Here is a 19,038-nt window from a genome sequence, read left to right as displayed (position 1 = left end):
AAATCCAACAAAAGCATAACCCCAAGAGGATGGAGCATGCTCAAGTGGCCATAGCCAGCTGGCTGACAACTGAGGAAAAACACAAAAAACTGGGTGGGACAGAGAATGAAATGGGAGAAATGTGGTGAAGAGCTTGACTAACTATCCTGAACAGGGAACAGGAACAGTCAATACTGCAACATTTTGTTGCAGGTTCCACTAGCTTTATATATATGAGAACCTCTCTCTCATATATAAATATATATCATCCTTTTTCATTTTCCAGAAAAAAATAATGAAAATATAGAAGGACCTGGGCGTTTTAACACAAATCTGCCTGGATTAATCAGAGAAGGATTCTGTGGAAGGAACACTATTTAAAATATATCCAGAACACATAGTGGATCTACTCACATAATAGGGGATTTTAGAGTCCATAAATATTTTTAAGGGTTTCCATCATACATTGATATATGATGCTATTAGGCTGGTCATTTTTAACCCAGTTTCTTCACCATCTGTATATATCTACACATATTTTAATGATGCATTTCTTGTCAGAATGAGTGAGATTTTACTGGCTACCCTGCTGAGCCTGGCAGAGGGTTGATAAAACACTCCATAGAGCTGTCTATCTATCCATCATTTTTTATGCAGGAATATTGTTTTGAAGGGCCGCACTAGGCATTTTCTTTTAGCTGAAAGACACCATAGAAATAAACTATAACATTACATGACATTATGTAAGTCTGCAACTTACATGTTCATAGCTCTTTTGAAGAAACCTGCCATACTGTATTGGTGGCAGGTATTTTTGAAATCATTGTGCAGGTAGGTCCAGTTTTTGGTCTGAAACTGCAATTCATTTTCATTGACTGGATAGGTTTGTCTTTGTGATCAATATTCTTTTATGCCTGTAAATATTTTTTTTAAAAAAGAAGTCTTTATTTTCCATCTCTTCCCATTGCAGTGGAATCCAGATGGTGAAAATTTTCTTTAAACTCTGGCACAGCAGGCTAGTGCATGTGTTATGGTCACCATAAGGAGGTCCCTTTCTATTACTCCATATAGCAGATGGAGTTAATTTCTCTGTCTCTGGGTTCCTATGCTCCAGGTTCTGTGATCCAGGTGATAAGATTGTGAAGTACCTGAAGTTCGGCCTTTATTGTTTTGCTACTGTGAAGCACTCCCGAGAGGAGCTTTCTCCAACCTGGTACCAGTTGTTGCCACTCCAATCATTCTTAACCCTTGCCTCTGCTAGCTAGGGCTTATGGGAGCTGAAATCCCAACAAAATTTGGAGGCACCATGTTGGGGAAGGCTGTCCTAGAGAGTTTATTTATTAGCATCAGATGAATGGACTTGGCTTTTCTACATAATTGGACTCTCTACTCTCCCTCTACAGAGTAGATGGGCAGGGCAAAGGAGTTGCCAGTGCTTTCCCCAACACCCACTGATATGGTGGGTGGTTGCTGTTCAATTGTGATTTTTTGGACTACCAGAAGTATCCCTGAAATTGGTGTCTGCCCTTAAAAAGCTCAGCAACTTTGGTCAACTACTGAATATTTGTATTCTTCTTTGCATTGAAAATGGTCTGGGTCCTGTAGGGAGTTTTCACCAATGTCACAATGACGTGATTAAGTGACAAGTGGCTATTTTTAGGACTCACCTTATTACTATAATGTAAGTTGTATTAAACTGTTTTTAATATTGTGTTGTAATGTCCCTGGGACCTTAGAGTAAAGGGTGGGTAAATAACAACAACAACAACACAATAATAACAATAATAACAACAGTACAAGGCAATTCTGAGTCGCGATACTCAGAAGTCACAGGTATGTGGAGTTAGGATTGCAGCCTTAGAATAGGTGCCTTGTTATCCAGATGCAGTGAAGGGAGAAAGGACAACAAATTGACAACTTTGATGAACTTTGGAGAAGCTTTAGGAGATGATAGAAGGCATTCTCAGACCTACCTCTCGACTGAGTCCATTATACAAGGATGAGATCAAACCACCTGAATCCTGTCTGAGTTACTGACTCACAGATACCATGATGCCTGAGTGGACGGATGTGGTCAGGGTTCCTTTCTCAGAGTAAAGTGCTTCTGATCTCAGGGCAGTGATATGGGAGAGGGGTCAGGTCAGCATTTGCTCCTTAAAATAGGTCTGGCAATATACACATTTAGTAAAAATGCTTGCACTGGTGTTACCCTAAATGTGAACTGAGAAGTGCATTATAACACGTATGCATTTCCCTTTGTCTCTGTAATAAAATAATATATTTTTTTCAGTTTGTCTTGAACCTTATTGCCATATATTCCATTATTCAATACACTGCACTCGCCTAAACTAAATAAACCATTTATTGACATTTGTAGATCACAAATAGTGCAAAACCTTTGATGGCACAGCCTATTATTGTTCTATTACATTTTAAGATGTTACATGAGCATATATCAGTTCTTAGCAGCTTTTTAAAATTAATATACTTGGGTTGTTTAAATTGCTGTTGACCAAGCAAAAGTGGTATGGAGAGGTAAGAAATATGTACATTGATTGGAGCTTTTTAAAGGTTAACAGTGATTTATGGTTACAGATAATGATCATAGACAGAGAGTAAAAGCAGAGATATTATTGAAAATGATATGGAATTTACAGTAATGCTTTGTGGTCAGTCTGTTTTATTAAATGGATGTTTTGTCTATCAGCTAGGGATTTGCTGAGCATTTTTCAATGACAATACAGTTATTGTGGCATGCCTGATAGATCTACATTCCAACTATGAACATGTAAATGTTACATTTTTTCATTTTCTGTGCTGATTTCCTTCACCAAGCAGCAATTAAACCATAACAACATACTGACTTCCTTAAATTAAGTAATTTGTACCTTGATGGAAGCAAAATGTTGCATCTATTTATTGTGAAATGGTATTCTAAATAACATTTTTATTTAATTCACTGCAGGATTCTCCCTATTTGGTAATATTTCTCACTGCAGGAGTGACAGTACATTTGTGGCAGTCTGAGATCCCTAATGTTTAACTGTATCCTTTACTGCTTCCCACAGGTTCAGTATAGATTCAATAAAAGCTTGAGCATGTTCCTAATGCTTGCACATACTTATTTGACAAAAAAATATGCGGACTGGGGGGGAATATTCCTGATGCTAAACAAAGGAGCAGTCTCATTTTATGGAATATCTGTAAAGCTTTGCTAAATGTGCGACTTGTAGCATAAAATGGATTGGAATGTTTGAATTTTAGCTCCACAGGGTTGAGAAATAGGCATTATTCAGGAATAATGAAGCTAAGAAGAAGCTATGCGTTTAATCTCCATTAGTTGCCAGCTCAGCCCAATAAAATTGCCATGATCATCACATCTCACTGATGCCTCACAAAAGGGGACCTGCGGAATGTCACCTTGCAAGGCTGACACTGACTTTTCCCAAGCCTCTGCTAGGTTTTAACATATAAAAGAGGAGCAACAAATGCACCAGGCTAACGCCCCAGAGGTCCAAAATAAGAACAAACAGAAAAGGTTGTGCAGCAAAGGGTCTGATCAGGGCTAGCAGAGAGCCGTAAGATAGTTGTTCCATCAACTGCCCTTCTGAGCAGGAACATTTGGGCCATGGAAGAGGCTGCTGGATCATAGGCGCCGACTCCATGGGGCCTGAGGGGGCCCGAGCCCCCTCAAAAATTCGTTTGGGGGGGCTCCGCCCCCCAATAATTTAAGAAAATTATTAGTTATATTATGCTTTGTAAAATCACAAAATTATGTTGGTATTTTTTATTTTCCTTGTTTGACGATAGTTACCTTTTAAAATACATTCAGTAATGAGTTAAAACAAAGCCACTCCCGATCTAGAGAGGGGGTGGGGTTGCGGGCTCTCGACCCATCAACAATCTCGCGGGGCTGGCGTCGCGAGAAGCAGGGATTCCCCCTAGCTCATTAATATTCACCGCCCACGGCAGCAGCCAATCGGCTGCTGCAAAGGGCGGGCCCTCACAGGTTCACTTAAGGTCGGGGCAGCCCGGGGCTCGCCCCTTTCGTTCCCCCAGCAGCAGCGGTTTGGAGGTCTTGCCCCCCCCCCAATATTTTTTATAAGTCGGTATGGGCCCCCGCCCCCCCAATATTTTTTATAAGTCGGTATGGGCCCCCGCCCCCCCAATATTTTTTATAAGTCGGCGCCCCTGTGCTGGATTCCTTGCAGGATTGGGAGAGAGCACTGGTAGGCTTTGGCAAGGCTTTGCTCTGCCTGTCTCCCATAGCTGGTTGAACTTGGAGACTCTTTCTCCAGATCCCCACACAGTAATGTAGGTAATAGGTAATGTAGCAGTAGTGGCAAATGTGACCACCACCACTTTCTTTGTCTATGCTCTTTCCTGTCTTGCAAAAGAAGGGACAGTTTCTCTCTTGCTTCGCAGAAGTCCATCCCTCTTCAACACCTGAGCCTAGGGCTTGCCGATCAGAAGGTCGGCGGTTCGAATCCCTGCGACAGGGTGAGCTCCCGTTGTCCGGTCCCTGCCCCTGCCAACCTAGCAGTTCAAAAGCACATCAAGTATAAGTAGATAAATAGGTACCGCTCCGGTGGGAAGGTAAACAGCGTTTCCGTGCACTGCTCTGGTTCGCCAGAAGTGGCTTAGTCATGCTGGCCACATGACCCAGAAGCTGTCTGTGGACAAACGTCGGCTCCCTCGGCCTATAGAGCAAGATGAGTGCGCAACCCCAGAGTGGTCTGCGACTGGACCTAACGGTCAGGGTTACCTTTACCTTTACCCCAATAGGTGTCACTCGCCTTGCGTTCTTTTGAAGTGGCAAGCTGGCATGGAGGAGACGGGTTATCAGTGGCAGTGCAGCACCCAGGACCAGGCAGGTGCAGAGATTGGGAGTAAGCACCAGGCATAGCCAGCTACAGCCATGACTATCAATACTGTATGCCAAGTATCCTGGGGTTCACTTCAAACCACAAATAGATTTTGCATATCCCATTCATTAATAATAATAATTCTTTAATGTGCCTTAAGTCCTACAGACTTTGCAGAGGGGGAACAAGCATAATCAATCAAAGAATATTTGCACAATAAAACAGGCTTGCTGTTCACATGCAGAGGTTGTTCTGCTGTGTTCTCTTGACCAGTTTATAAATGGTCCAAGTATATAAAGTAGGTTGTCCATATGGTAGAATACAGAAGTAAACCTTGGGCTCCTGTGCCTTCTTGCACTACAGTGTTCTGAATTAATGACGTGGTGACTGATGAATCTTGCTACTGGAATCTTTACATATGAAATGATTCATTAGTTCTCACTGGAAGTTATACTTGTAGTGGGAAAAGGGAGCACATGCCCATCTGTCCTTCCTGAGTCTTGCCATATCCATAAGCCAGACTGAGTGTGAACTGGCCTTATGAGTAGCATGAACTCATTCAATCAGGAATCTTAATGAATATACACCATTTCCCAGTTACAAAACAACACAGTACCTGGAACCCTGTGTTTAAAAGTCTGGTAATGTTCCTAATCAGTGGGTAGCTTTTTGGCTGTAACACCTGAAAAGAATCCCTTATCAGTAGTAGATAGACTAGTGTGAACGATAAGAGTAATTCTTATATGTTGTGACAAGAGCATAGGCTCCTAAGTCCCCATATATCTTTAAGACAATTCTCTTGATTTAGAGCTGTGGAGAGACTAAATGAGAACCTCCTTAGATACCAGCATTATAAAAACGCAGTTTGATAAATCCCTTTTTTATGAATAGGTAGCAAAGTCTCTGCATTGGGTATTGGGAAATTATTCTGTGGCTTCGCAGGCTCCTTATTTCAGGGATGAATAAATCTGTATTAAATCTACTTACTGGAATTTGTTCCTTCTGTGACTAAAGTAGATTAGAAAGAGCATTTCATATTTTTAAATGCAACATCAAGATTAGGTGACCTTCATAGGTTTTTGTTGTTTCCCCTCCTCCTCCTATACCTTGCTTTTATACAAGTTACTCAAGGTGGTTAAGACAGTCATCCAATCATGTGTCTTGTGGGACAATTAACAAACCTTTGATCAGCTGTGCTGTACTATGACATTATCCTAAACTACTTTCGAACTGTTTGTGTCTTCCTGGTTGTGTGAACACAGTGAAAGCCTGGGATAAATGGCAGAGGTATATGTTAAACCATCTCGCTCTAAAACACTATTATTCAATGCACACTGTATAATAAATATATATTTAAAAAATATTCTGCAGCTCATGGGGGAAAGCATAAAAGTTTTGTTAAGAATGTCAGTTCAAACCAATGATCTAGCCCAGCGAAATATTTTAAGGGCCACTTTGAGGGCAGTGGGTATAAAAGCAGCCTAACTCACTGGGCATGATACTCCAGTATGTCCTCTTTTGAAAAAGTTCCATTTAGCCTAGGATGCTATTTACAATAGTGACAAACTAGAGGACTCTGAGAGCCTATAAGCAGGACAGTTAAGACATAAGACCATAAGAAGAGCCCTTGTGCAATTAGACCAAAAGCCCATCAAGTCCAACATCCTGTTGTCGCACTGGCCAAACAGATACCATGGGAAAACACAAAAGCAGGGCATGAGCACAACAGCACTCTCCCCAATAGCTGCCTTAGGTTGTTGCTTCCAATAGATTATATTCAATAGCATATTGTTTCTGAAACTGGAGGCTACAGATTGCTATGACTAGTAGCCCTAATTGTCCGTGAATTTATCCTATCTCCTTTTAAAGCCATCTAAACTGGAGCTCATTGCCACATACAATCATAGAGTTGGGAGGGACCCCAAGGGTTATCTAGATGCCTCCCACTTTTCCTTCTGGTTGGTATTGTCTGCATTTGTGCCTTCAATATTTCTCCTATTAGAAAGTCCCATCATTCTTGGACTCCCTTCTCATTGAGTATTTCTGACCACAGGATCACACCCAGTAGCTCCTTCAGCTTTTCAAAATTGGCCAAAGTGTGTGTCCAGCTACACTCAGTTTTCCCTTGCCTCTGTATCCTGAAACCCAGGAGAAACTCCCTCCCAAGTTTCCAAGCACTTCCACTTCATCAATCAGCTCTTTCCTATTGGTGAGGACCAGGTCCAAGCTAGATGATCCCTTTGTTGGTTCTTCTACCTTCTGGAAAACAAAATTGTCAGCGATGCAATGGAGAAATTTGTCAGACCTTACACTCCTGGCAGAGTTTGAGTCCCAACAGTTATCAGGGAAGTTGAAGTCCACCATGATTACTATTTCTCTCCTTTTTGAATGTTTGGTAATCTGCTCTAGTAAGGCATCATGCAAGTCTTCAGTCTGGCTTGGCGGTCTATAGCAGACACCCACAGTTAGGTCACTGTTGTTTCTCTCCTACAATTTTTGCCCATATACTCTCAATCTGCTTTTCATGCTCCAGGTCATAGATTTGTTCACAAGTGTACACATCCTTTATATATAATGCTTCTCCTCCTCCCATCCTGTTTGGTCTGTTCCTGTTGAACAGGTTATACCCCTCAATTCCTACATTCCAGTCATGAGTTTCATCCCACCAGGTTTCAGTAATGCCTATCAGGTCATATTTGCCATCCTGTATTAAAAGCTCCAGTTCATCTTGTTTGTTTCCCATACTCTGTGCATTTGTGTAGAGACAACTGAAACCATGAGTTGTTCCCTGCAGCTGCTTGTTTCCTGTAGTTTCTTCCCCTTTAGTAGGTTTCTGGCGCACCACCACAGTTTTCTATGCGTCAGTGAAGCTATTATCCCCAGTGTCAGGTGCTCTTTTGTCGTTCATATTGTTTTATCCCTCCCCTTCAATATCTAGTTTAAAGCTCTCCTGATCAGATTCTCAAGACTCTAGGCAAACAAATTTTTGCCAACGGCTGTGAGGTGCAGCCCATCTCTCACCAGAAGTCCCACCTCAAAGAAGTGGAGACCATGATCCAAGAAGCCAAATCCTTCCTAACAATACCACCTGCGCAGACAGAGGTTTACCTCAAGTATTTTCCTCTCTCTTATTGGGCCATGACCTTCAACAGGAAGGATTGGTGAAAAGACTACCTGTGCCCCAAGTCTCTTCAGCTCCGACATCTTGTGGTAGCTGATTTCACAAGTATGTGCTGTCCACACACATTGGTTAAACGCTGTTCTGCCTGGCAAATTACATTCTAACTTAAAATAAGCTTATCTAAAACACTGAAAATGATTGGATTAAATGTATAATTTGTAGCATTGTAAACATTAATTATAGAAAACATATCATATTGATCCAGTAGGGGGAGCAAGAGGGCAATACTTCTGCCAAAGTCTTGATATAAATTCAAGATTGCATAATTAACGAAAGGCATTTCTATGATGCCTATTATTCATTGTATACATTTTTAAGGCACACACATCTTGTATGCATAAAATATGCTTGAAGGAAACTGAATCTACCACTACTAAGATTTAAGTGGCCTCATTTTCTTGCAAGTTGAGGCTCTAATTGTTTACAGGAACACCTTGTCCCTGAAAAATGTGTTTTGCAGATGTGAATTGGAGGTAGTGGAACACTTTGCAGTTTTGCACAATAGATTAGAAGAACTGGCCCATAAGCAACCTCTGATAGCTACACCAGAAATATTAGCAATGTAAGAATTCTGTCACTGGGTCAAATTAAGTAAGGTCTATCAAGTCCAGTATTTTGTTTACAAAAATAATGAGTCTTATCCTGCTTGTGGGCTTCCCAGGGATACTGAGCTGGCCACAGTGGGAAACAGGAATCTAGGCAGATCCAGAAAGGCTCTTGTGTTCTCATGCCTCCTGCAGGCCATGAGCAGCATACTGTCTCTTTTTTGGCTCCAACAATGTATATTATCACCAGTCATCAGCACATCTCGTGGTAACAAATTCTGAAAGCCGGTTTAATCAGGAAAATGAACTCATTTTTACGTGTTTAGCCTGGAACTTTCCTTGTATAACGACTCTTCTTTCTTTCATAAGACTATTGAAAGGAAATTCAGGGCTGATTCATCGATTAGGCAGAGTGAGGTAACTGCCTCAGGGTATGGATGCTGGTGGATAAGGAAGTGGAAACCACTCTTAAGCTAGACTCGTCAGGTGTTGTGCAGGATGCTGTCCTGTTGCCAGCGATGAAATAATATCCAACAACCAGACTGATTGGATTCTGCATGTGAAATAGGGAGTGCCCCATTGTGTTCTTTCCCTCAGATTGCAAAATGTTTGGTGCCAGCCATGGAAGAGATCAATTAATTACAGTCTGATGATAAAACACTGTAACTCAGGTTCTTGTCACATACACATCTTTATCTTATTCTCAGATGAGAAGAAGAAGGGATGGTTCTCAGGTTGCAAGCTGCCCTGGGCTCCTATGGATATGAATTTAAACCAATCAGTGTGCAGGACCAGAAGAGAACATATCTCTCTGTATGTCAGCCATCAAGGATAGGCGATCTGTGGGCCTCCAGGTGTTGTTGGGAGCACAGCTGTCCTCACCCCTGACTCCTGGCTATGCTTGGTAGGGTTGATGAGCACTGGGACCCAACAGCATATTGAAGGCCACAGGTTCCCCACCTGTGCCAAACATCAAGGCATAAATGAGGCTGAACTAGACCACGGTATCTAAGCTCTTTATATAATATGCACACTTGGAAGTCTACATAAGTAAGCAATTGAAAAACAAATTAAAGTGTAATGATATTGATATATCAAAGGCTACATGAGGCCCCACTGTTTATGTTAAAACCTTTAGTGATCTTGCCTCAACTCATATTCTGAATGCCAGCTGAAACCCCAGATTAGCCGACCAGACAAACCCAAAGCCCCATAATGTCTTCATGTGCTGTACACACCCTTGAAAGTTGGCAGAAATACACACACAGCAGCAGCAGCAGCAACAACAACAACAACAAGCCATCAAAACAACAAATAACCAAACCCCCCCCCTTACATAAGACAAGCATCATGGCAGCAAAAGGGACAGACAGACAGATGTGGGAAGATGGTGAGAAGGTAGATTGCCAGTCCTGACTCACCTTAACTATGATTGGCTGGCTAGGTAATTGGCACTTAGCTGGATCAATCAGGGCCTGACACAATAATGATAAAGCTTTGAGCTTTTTGGCAGGCTCCCAAGCAAGCATGCGTGCTCAAACACAGCACTGCCTGAATTAATGTCAGAGGGGAGCACAAAGCATTCAGACTGCTGGCTGCACTTCACTAAAAACTGAGGATCCCTATGGCTGCAGACAAAGCAAACTTTTCTTTAACGGGGCCTGGTTACCTTTTCACCTGGTAGAATGCATCCTGGACCCCATCGCCAAATGCAGCACCCATGCATGTTCTATTACCCTGTCCCAGACATAACCGCTGTTACCTGCCGATGTTTTCTGCCCCTCCTAGATTTAGTTTAAAAATAAATTTGAGGTTTGGGGGCTTGGAAAAAAACTAAAAAAACTAAAAAAACTTCGATGGCACTGGGTTAACTAGAAAGTGAGGGGAGGCCTGTAGCCACCTTGCCCTATTCCTTCCCTTTCCTGAGAATGAGGCCCAGATGTGTTCTTTAAAAGAAAGAAAAGGAAGGAAGCTTTTATTAGGCATCTAATTGGCTGTTGTGAGAAAAGGATGCTGGACTAGATGGGCCTTTGGTCTAAGAAGGCTATTTTTCTGCTCTTAAGGCAGGGCGTCAGGAGGCCAGTGAGTAGGCTTGCTGTCTCCCACCCTAACTTAGAATGGAATAGTAAAGGGGAACTGCAACACTTGAAGAGCATGGGAGTGTCGGGGGGGGGCTGTATTTCCTGGCTTTTTTTGCAGAGGGAGAAAGGTTCAGGGAGTTTTGGTTTGTGTGCCATGCATGTTTTGCCTTCTTTCATTGGTACTGTATATTAGGTGTGCATTGGTTGTTTTTTTTCCTTTGGTCGCTTTGGGAGAGATTGATTGCTTTAAGATTTTTGGTGGGTACTTTGCCCACTTTTTGGTATGATGGTTTGGGGTGTGTTTTACGTGTTGTGTGTGTGTGTGTGTGTGTGTTGTTGCTTCGTTTTCTTTTATATTGGGTGTGTTACCTGCTTCTTTTTGGTGTGTATGGGTGTATTTTGTCTGCTTTTTATTATTTGGTCCTGTGGGGTTGAGTTTCTGAGTGTCATGTTCTGCAAAATCATTATTTTATGGTGCTTCTTTGATTTTCAAATGTGCCCCCAGACCCAAAACGCTTGGGGATGTATGCTCTAATCTCTTTCAGGTACTGGTTGTTCTCACTTTTCCCATATAAGAAAGCACTAGAAGTTTTACAATAGTTGAAAATTGACCACAGTACATTTACCCTGGTAGTATTTTATAGTTTGTGAGTTTGAGTTTTTCCCTTTTTCCTGAGCTAATGGTCCTTCCATATCTACTCTCCAGACACTGATAACTGCCTAACAGCATCACCCCTTGTGTATATGAAAGCAGTAAACATATTTTTCTTTTTGAAGCTTGTATTAGCACCTTACGAGGGGTGGGGGAGAGAAATATTCTGGGTCTGATTTTTCTTTGGAAATTATGCCGTTCCTAGAACTCACCTAGGAAATTAGACTGACTTTAACTTGTAATGAAAACCGGCTAAATTTATGCTTTTCTTCATTTCTATTATTTATTACAGGCCTTGACTGAGCATATTGATTTTATGCCAACCTGTGTTCTTGTCACAATTTTGTCACACAAATAAGGTTTCTGAAATGCAACGCCTATATTTTATGAAATATAATCCTATGCCATTTCCAGCTGACCTTTTCAGTATTCTGTATTTTGATGGGTTGCCCCTTTTCAGAGGGGCTTACTCAGAGCGATATTTTGTCCTCAAATTGCAGTAGTTAAACAATGTAATATATCATAAAGACTTTAAACCAAGTTCACTAGTAAGCTAAACTGAAGTTTTAAGCAATTTGAAATCTTGTACAGAATGACTGGAAGGGGCATTGCTATCATAACATCATCCTATCTGCATAAGATGAAACAAGTGGCCCTTTCCTGAAACAAAGAAAGAAAGAAATCAGGGAGGAAGTGACAGATGAAGTAGAAGTACTGGAAGTATTTGGAAAGATATTATCATGTCCTTTTGGGTTTCATGATACAGAGACAAGGGAAAGCTGACTGCAGTCGAACATGCACTCTGTACTTTAAGAATGCTGATTTTTATTTTAAAAGGCTAGAATGTGTGCAGAAGAAAGTGACCAAGATAATCAAGGGTCTAGAAACCAGGCCTTAAGATGAACGATTGAAGTAACTGGGTATTTTTAGCCTGTAAAAAAGGAGAGTGAGTGAAGATATGATTGCCATCTTTAAATATCTTAAGGGTTGTCACATAGAAGATGGAGTAAGGTTGTTTTCTCCTGCTCCGAAGGGTAGGACCTGAATGTAATAGTTTCAAGTTACAAGGGAAGAGATTCTGACTAAACTGAAGAAAGAACTTTCTGGCAGTAAGAGCTGTTCAACGGTGATATGGAATCCCTTGGATGGCCATGGATTTTCCTTCCTTGGAGGTTTATAAGCAGAGGTTGGATGGCCACCTGCCATGGATGCTTTAGTTGAGATTCCTGCATTGCAGGGGTTCGGGCTAGATGACCTTCAGAAACTCTTCTAACTCTACAATTCTATGATTCTACCAAGTGAATGCTGCCCAAGCCCTTGTGGATTTATTCCCAAGCCTGCCTTGCTAACCAAGGAGCAACACAATCATCCACAGACAGATGGGGAAATCTTTAACAGGCATTGGGGAAGTAATGATAGAAAGTTTGAAAACTGACATCACATAACATTGCATTTCTGCTTTTGGCACAATTAAATGCTAACTGTCACTGCATGACATCTATGGAATACTGTCTAATATGAACTGTCAGGTATCAGATACAACTGGGTGTTAAAAACAGTTGTTTGATACTTTCTATATTCCAGCATCCAGCATTCTGTGAGCATCAGAAAACTATCCAACATTAGCATTTACAGAGGACACATTTCAATGCTAAATTATTTTCTGCAACCCAAGAGCTATGATTTTAATATTTTTAAAATTCTACTTGATAAGGTTCTTCTAATCTAGTAAGCTGTTTCCAACTGTGTCTAGTCAGTCTAGGGAGCTTGCAAGTAGGAATGACTCTTTTCAGCAACTAGTATTCAAAGGCACACTCTAGAAGTTATATTTAGCAAGCATGGTTAATAAACTTAGACAAACTCATGAGGTCCAAGTCTATCGAATTCCCCATTAATGCTATTTAAGCATCATATATTTGAGAAATGAATTCAATGAGTTACGTGTTGTGTGAAGATGTACTTTTATTTATAATCATGAGCAAGGGGAGGGGAACTCTTTCTCTTCAGATTCCACTAAGTGCCACTAAGTTCAACTAAGTGCCAATTAAAGCTGGTGGAAGTCTCCTGTCATCTGCTTAATGATTATCTTATTCTTCCCTTCTAAAGTTAGTTTGTTTTTAATACTCATATTAAAACCTTGCCAGTTTAGTCTGTGGAAAAAGTCTTTTGTTCTAACTCGACTGTTCTTGGGATCTCCCTCTTGCTGAGTTTCTTTCAAATAAAGCAACATAGATCCATAGAATCAAAAAATTATAGAGTTGGAAGAGATCACCTATGTATAGAAAATGGTGGGACTGCCATGCTAATATTGATGACTCAGATTAGTTCTATTATAAAGGCTCTATTTCACAGGTAACCAATGTGGCTCCTTCCACATTTGCTGGACTACAAATCACATCATCCCTGACTTCTGGCCATACTAACTGGGACTCAGGGAACTGGAGTCCAGCACTTTCTGTACACCACCATGTTGACCACCCTTGATCCAATTATTTAAAATTCTATTTAAATCTAATCTCTAGAAAATATATCAAAACTGTCTTATACCGTCTAAGCAAAGCCAATAGATAATTCTGTACCATTTTCACAAAAGAATGTCTTTCATTTAAAAGAAACACTGAACTTTAATGCTTTTGGTTTTTATTGAATGCTGGTCAGGATCCAGAGCAGTAAAAGACTATGCACTTGAAGTTGTGGTTTCATTCTCGCAGAGAGCCAAAGTTTCAGTGGATGAGCAGTAGCTGTTTCATTGGTCAGGAAAGTGGAGAAAGGGACTGTTGGACTCAGTTGTATTTCTTCATAAGCACATCTATACTGTTAAGGACATCTTCAAAAGATATACACGTGTTGACAGATGGTGCATGAGTTACACTTTTCCTTCCATTTTTCTTGTGTAATGTGTGAAGTGAGAATTTGAAACAGAAGTTGTGTGAATTCGAGATCTGTGGGAGATTTCATTTTCTCTACCATAAATGTATGCCTTGTGTGGCAGTGCAAGAAAACATCTTAAGTCAATGTACTTTCTTCCCACTGCTTGTATGTAACATCTGCAGCTTTCCTAAGTATAGCAATTTTCAAGAGCAAACAGGCAACTTACTGATCAGCAGCCTAGCAGCATCCAGGAAGAGTTAGGAGAGAGCAATGCAAGGACTAGGAAGCTTTCTGACATCTTCTTACAAACCAGTAATCTTTTTTTTTTTTTAGAGGAGTATCTCAGTGTAAATTGAACACTATGGGAATATTGCCAGCATTACTCACTAAATATTACACATGGAACATATGTAATCTAGATAGTTCCTTCCCAGAAGTGATTACGCTTTTAAAAGAAGAATATGAATCTGAATATCTCAAGGTCAAAGGACAAAGTTAAATTGCAATATTCAGCAGACTACATTGGGTGTTTCAAGATGGGCATTTACTGTGGAATCAGCATTCCTCGTGCTTTCAAGTTTTTTTTTGCTGCTTTCACATGTTGTTGCCCTAAAAATGCTAGCCTATATGTCCAATCCTATTTAATCCAGGTTTATTTTTATTTATTTAACAAAATCTATATACCACTTGATAGTAATAAAAATATCTAAGCAGGTAACCCCTTTGAGGGGGAGGGCTTTGTAACTTTTAAAAGTCTGTTCACAACCCTACATAGGAGTATGAAATTTACTTCTATAAAAATGAAGGCTGAGATCCTCAAGGATTAACTGGTTCTTGGATTTAAACCAGTGGTTAGCATGAGCCTGATGTTTTGCTTTTATATGGTATTCCAGGATTAGCCCTCTTTCAGAAGGAAACTTTACATGTACACCATGCTTAACAGAAGCAGAACAAAAAGACTTTCTTTAAAATCTGTAAGTCTGCTCCAATTTTTTATTTTAAAAGGAACACAAGCTGCTTCATTGTCACCTGTTATGTGTTTCATCTATCAAAGAAAAATGCTAGAATTAAAAACAAACAATATATATGTCAATGTTTACATCATAAGTAAGAAACCCACTAGGGAGATGCTTGGCTTCTTAGATAGGTGAAAGGATTACTGAAGGAAAACAGGAAAAAATGAATAAATTATTTGTAATCTGTTATACACGTGCCTGTCTCTGAAGTTGGAAATACAGCTTAATTCAGAGTACTGTTGCCAGACTGTTAATGAGGACTGGCGAACATATTGTTATAGGACTGTTCTCTGCAAATAGGATACCTTTCTTCTTTCTTCTTATCCAGCATGGGAGCCAAGCAAGCTGCTCAAGCAGCCACAGAACTATCTGCCTTCCACTGTATATCTGTGTCAGGTGGAGAGGAAGAAAGCCATCTTGCTCCCCACCCAGAAAGTAATCCAAGTGAGAGAAACAGGCGTAGAGAAGAGGGAGAGAGAGAGAGAAAGCCAGCCACTGTGAGGACAGGATGCTGGGCAAGATAAGCCATTAGTCTGACCCAGCAGGGCTCTTCTTGTTTTCTTTAGTTTAGGAAGACAGAGAACAGGGTAGCAGAAAGAGAGATACAAGGAGTGGCCCTGCCCACTTTGAATCTGGTCCTTCTCACTTTTAGCTCCAGCCATTTTGGCCATCAGCTTTGTTTCTACCCACTATTGGAATGTGACCTTCAACATAAAGATGTCCCCCACCCCTGTAGTAGACATTGCATTCTTGGACGTCTTTCAACAAAGTCTATAATAAAGACTTTTGAGTAAGCATAGCTATCATGGGATAAGAGAATAACTGCTATTATGTATTTGTAACTGATGAAGAGAATGCAGACTGCAAAAACAAATGGACATTCACAGGGAAATGAGTGGTAGGAACCCTAAAATATGTTGTTGGGACTTGTGCTCTACATGAGAATGGAGGCATACTGAGTATCCCTCCCCTCTGATGTCTACCCAAACAGAGCAGTCATCTGTAGCACATAAAGCTAGAAGCATGAAGACTTCTACATAACTCAGAATCCTGAAGAATTTTGCTTTTGGTGGGTCACACAGTCGCCTTTGCGTGCACATTTTGTGCTGCTCATGCAGGTTCTGAGGGGAGATTCTACCTAGTAGATCCCTGCTTACCACTCCCATGCAGAGCACATGAAAGCTCTAACACCCAGCATCTGTAGGAACAGCAGAGGCTTCTGGAGTTAAGGGTAAGGTGGCTAAATTTGCATATGACACTGAATTATTCAGGATAATGAAAATCAAAGACAACTCCAGAAAGCTTCCAAAGAACCCCTCTAATCTGAGTGTTTGGGAAACAAAATGGCAAATGACACTTAATGTAGGTAAATATAAAATCTGCACTGGGGAGATGGAAGGGGGAACAGGGGACACTAAGCTCAAACATAACATTGGTATTTTATATGATGGCTACGAATACTGAAAAAGGAGCTCTGTGTTCATGATGAATAGTTCTATGAAATCCTCAGCTTAGTGGAATGATACTGAAAAAAGCAAATTTCATGCCAGTGATGATTAGGATGGGCTGAAAATAAAATGGATAGTACAGTGGTACCTCGGTTTAAGAACATTCCGTTTTAAGAACAATTCGGTTTACAAACTGGAAGCTGTACGCCGGCTCCCTTGGACAATAAAGCGAGATGAGCGCTGCAACCCCAGAGTCGGCCACGACTGGACCTAATGGTCAGGGGTCCCTTTACCTTAAGAATGGAATCTGAACCGTGGAAGGGCACTGGCGGCGGGAGGCCTCATTAGGGACAGCACGCCTCAGTTTAAGAACAGTTTTGGTTTAAGAACCATATAACACCGGTCTTGAAAGACCTACATTGGCTCCCAGTACGTTTCCGAGCACAATTCAAAGTGTTGGTGCTGACCTTTAAAGCCCTAAACGGCCTCGGTCCAGTATATCTGAAGGAGCGTCTCCTCCCCCATCGTTCTGCCCGGACACTGAGGTCCAGCTCCGAGGGCCTTCTGGCGGTTCCCTCACTGTGAGAGGCCAAGTTACAGGGAACCAGGCAGAGGGCCTTCTCAGTAGTGGCGCCCGCCCTGTGGAACGCCCTCCCATCAGATGTCAAAGCGATAAACATCTACCTGACATTCAGAAGACATCTGAAGGCAGCCCTGTTCAGGGAAGTTTTTAATATGTGACATTTCAGTGTATCTTTTATCTTTGTTGGAAGCCGCCCAGAGTGGCTGGGGAAACCCAACCAGATGGGCGGGGTACAAATAATAAATTATTATTGTTATTATTATACTCCAGAACGGATTAAGTTTGTAAACCGAGGTACCACTGTATTGTAATATCTTTACATAATACAATGGTATGGCTGCATTTGAACACCATACAGTTCCAAGTGTCCTGTTTTAAATACAGTGGTACCTCGGGTTAAGTACTTAATTCGTTCCGGTCTGTTCTTAACCTGAAACTGTTCTTAACCTGAAGCACCACTTTAGCTAATGGGGCCTCCTGCTGCTGCTGCACCACTGGAGCACAATTTCTGTTCTCATCCTGAAGCAAAGTTCTTAACCCGAGGTACTATTTCTGGGTTAGCGGAGTCTGTAACCTGAAGCGTCTGTAACCTGAAGCTTATGTAACCTGAGGTACCACTGTATGCCTATTGCGTTACCTATTGTGTCAATAACCAGCTGCATTATTATTAGTCTTATTCATACCCGACTAACATTAGTAACAGAAATAATAACTTCTGTATATTTATCTGAGTTTCTAAGGATGAAAGTGATTATTTTACCTAGTAAAGAAATATGCTACATATGGTAACTAGGGATGCATATGGTACCATCACTATCCGGAAATATATTAGTTGTCAGTATAGGAATGAACCTATAACAGAAAGACACATCAATTATAGTTTCAGTTTGGATCTTGACAGGGCATTTTTTCCCTTTAGGTTCAATATTTGCATTGCATTAACAAGAAAACCACAACTACTGAAACACAAATGCAACGAAGAGACAAGCCAGCCTTGTATATGTTAAGTGTATTTGGATTGATTATATTCACCGTTTTCCTAAATTAATTAGCCTTTTCCCCCATGCCTTGGCCTCATCATGATCTCAAGCAAGAAAGGAATAATATGTAGAGACAAACACTAGCAGAAAATAGCTGTTTCTGCAAAAAGTAATCTCTCCCTTTCTTTCCCTCACTCTCTCTCTTCCCATAGCTTCATAATTTACTCCCAGTCCATAAGGTCCTTCGCAGCAATGATTGGGATGATGGATGGTTCTACTTCAGCTGCAGCAAAGGAAGATACAGCAATGCATCACTCCCCTGGAAAAACAATAGAACAAACAAACCATAGGGACAGTATGGCAGGCAGAGGGCCAAGGGAATTCGCTTGGGTGGAAAACTAGACAGCTGTACCCTGGAGTTATGTAAAACAACAGCATGTAGATATTTCTCCTATTGTGGTCATACTTGATAGCACTTGATTTGAAGCCTGATAGCAATTGAGATCCCAACCTTGCTAAAACTATTTTTATTAGACTTTTTGCACATTTCAAAGTATTGTGTCCTAAACACACTAAGAAGTAAGCCTCACTGAATACAGTATAACACTTCTGAATAAATTTGCATAGGATTGTATTTTTAGGTGACAATTCTTTACACTGGGGTAACCAACATCTTTGGGTCTAAGGGCGTATTTGAGAAAATGCCATGGATGTCACCTCCTTTGGATGTATCTTCTGCCATCCCCATCCCAGGTCAGTTTTCCCTCACAGACACACTCCAGACTGATAGAAGATACAATCGCATACAGTACACACATTTCAATGGAGTCTGGGTTA

At 41.0% G+C, this 19,038-nt stretch overlaps 1 protein-coding gene across 2 annotated transcripts in view; it reads left to right on the top strand.

The window, feature by feature from the left end:
- Positions 1-18,835, top strand: part of LOC310843811 (uncharacterized protein) — a 171,885-nt gene extending 153,050 nt beyond the window's left edge. The window contains exons 7-9 of one of the 2 annotated variants that reach the window (XM_083737577.1): positions 13,962-14,147; positions 15,519-15,687; positions 18,414-18,835. The gene's annotated coding sequence lies outside the window, so the exon portion shown is untranslated. Of the gene's footprint in view, positions 1-2,944; positions 3,048-13,961; positions 14,148-15,518; positions 15,688-18,413 lie in introns of those variants that run through there. The other variant, XR_014563651.1, reaches the window with a different exon arrangement.
- Positions 18,836-19,038: the final 203 nt, after the last annotated feature.

This window comes from Podarcis gaigeae, assembly GCF_964106915.1.
Source record: "Podarcis gaigeae genome assembly, chromosome: 4".
Classification (NCBI taxonomy): domain Eukaryota; kingdom Metazoa; phylum Chordata; class Lepidosauria; order Squamata; family Lacertidae; genus Podarcis; species Podarcis gaigeae.
This window is presented reverse-complemented; position numbering and strand designations above follow the sequence as displayed.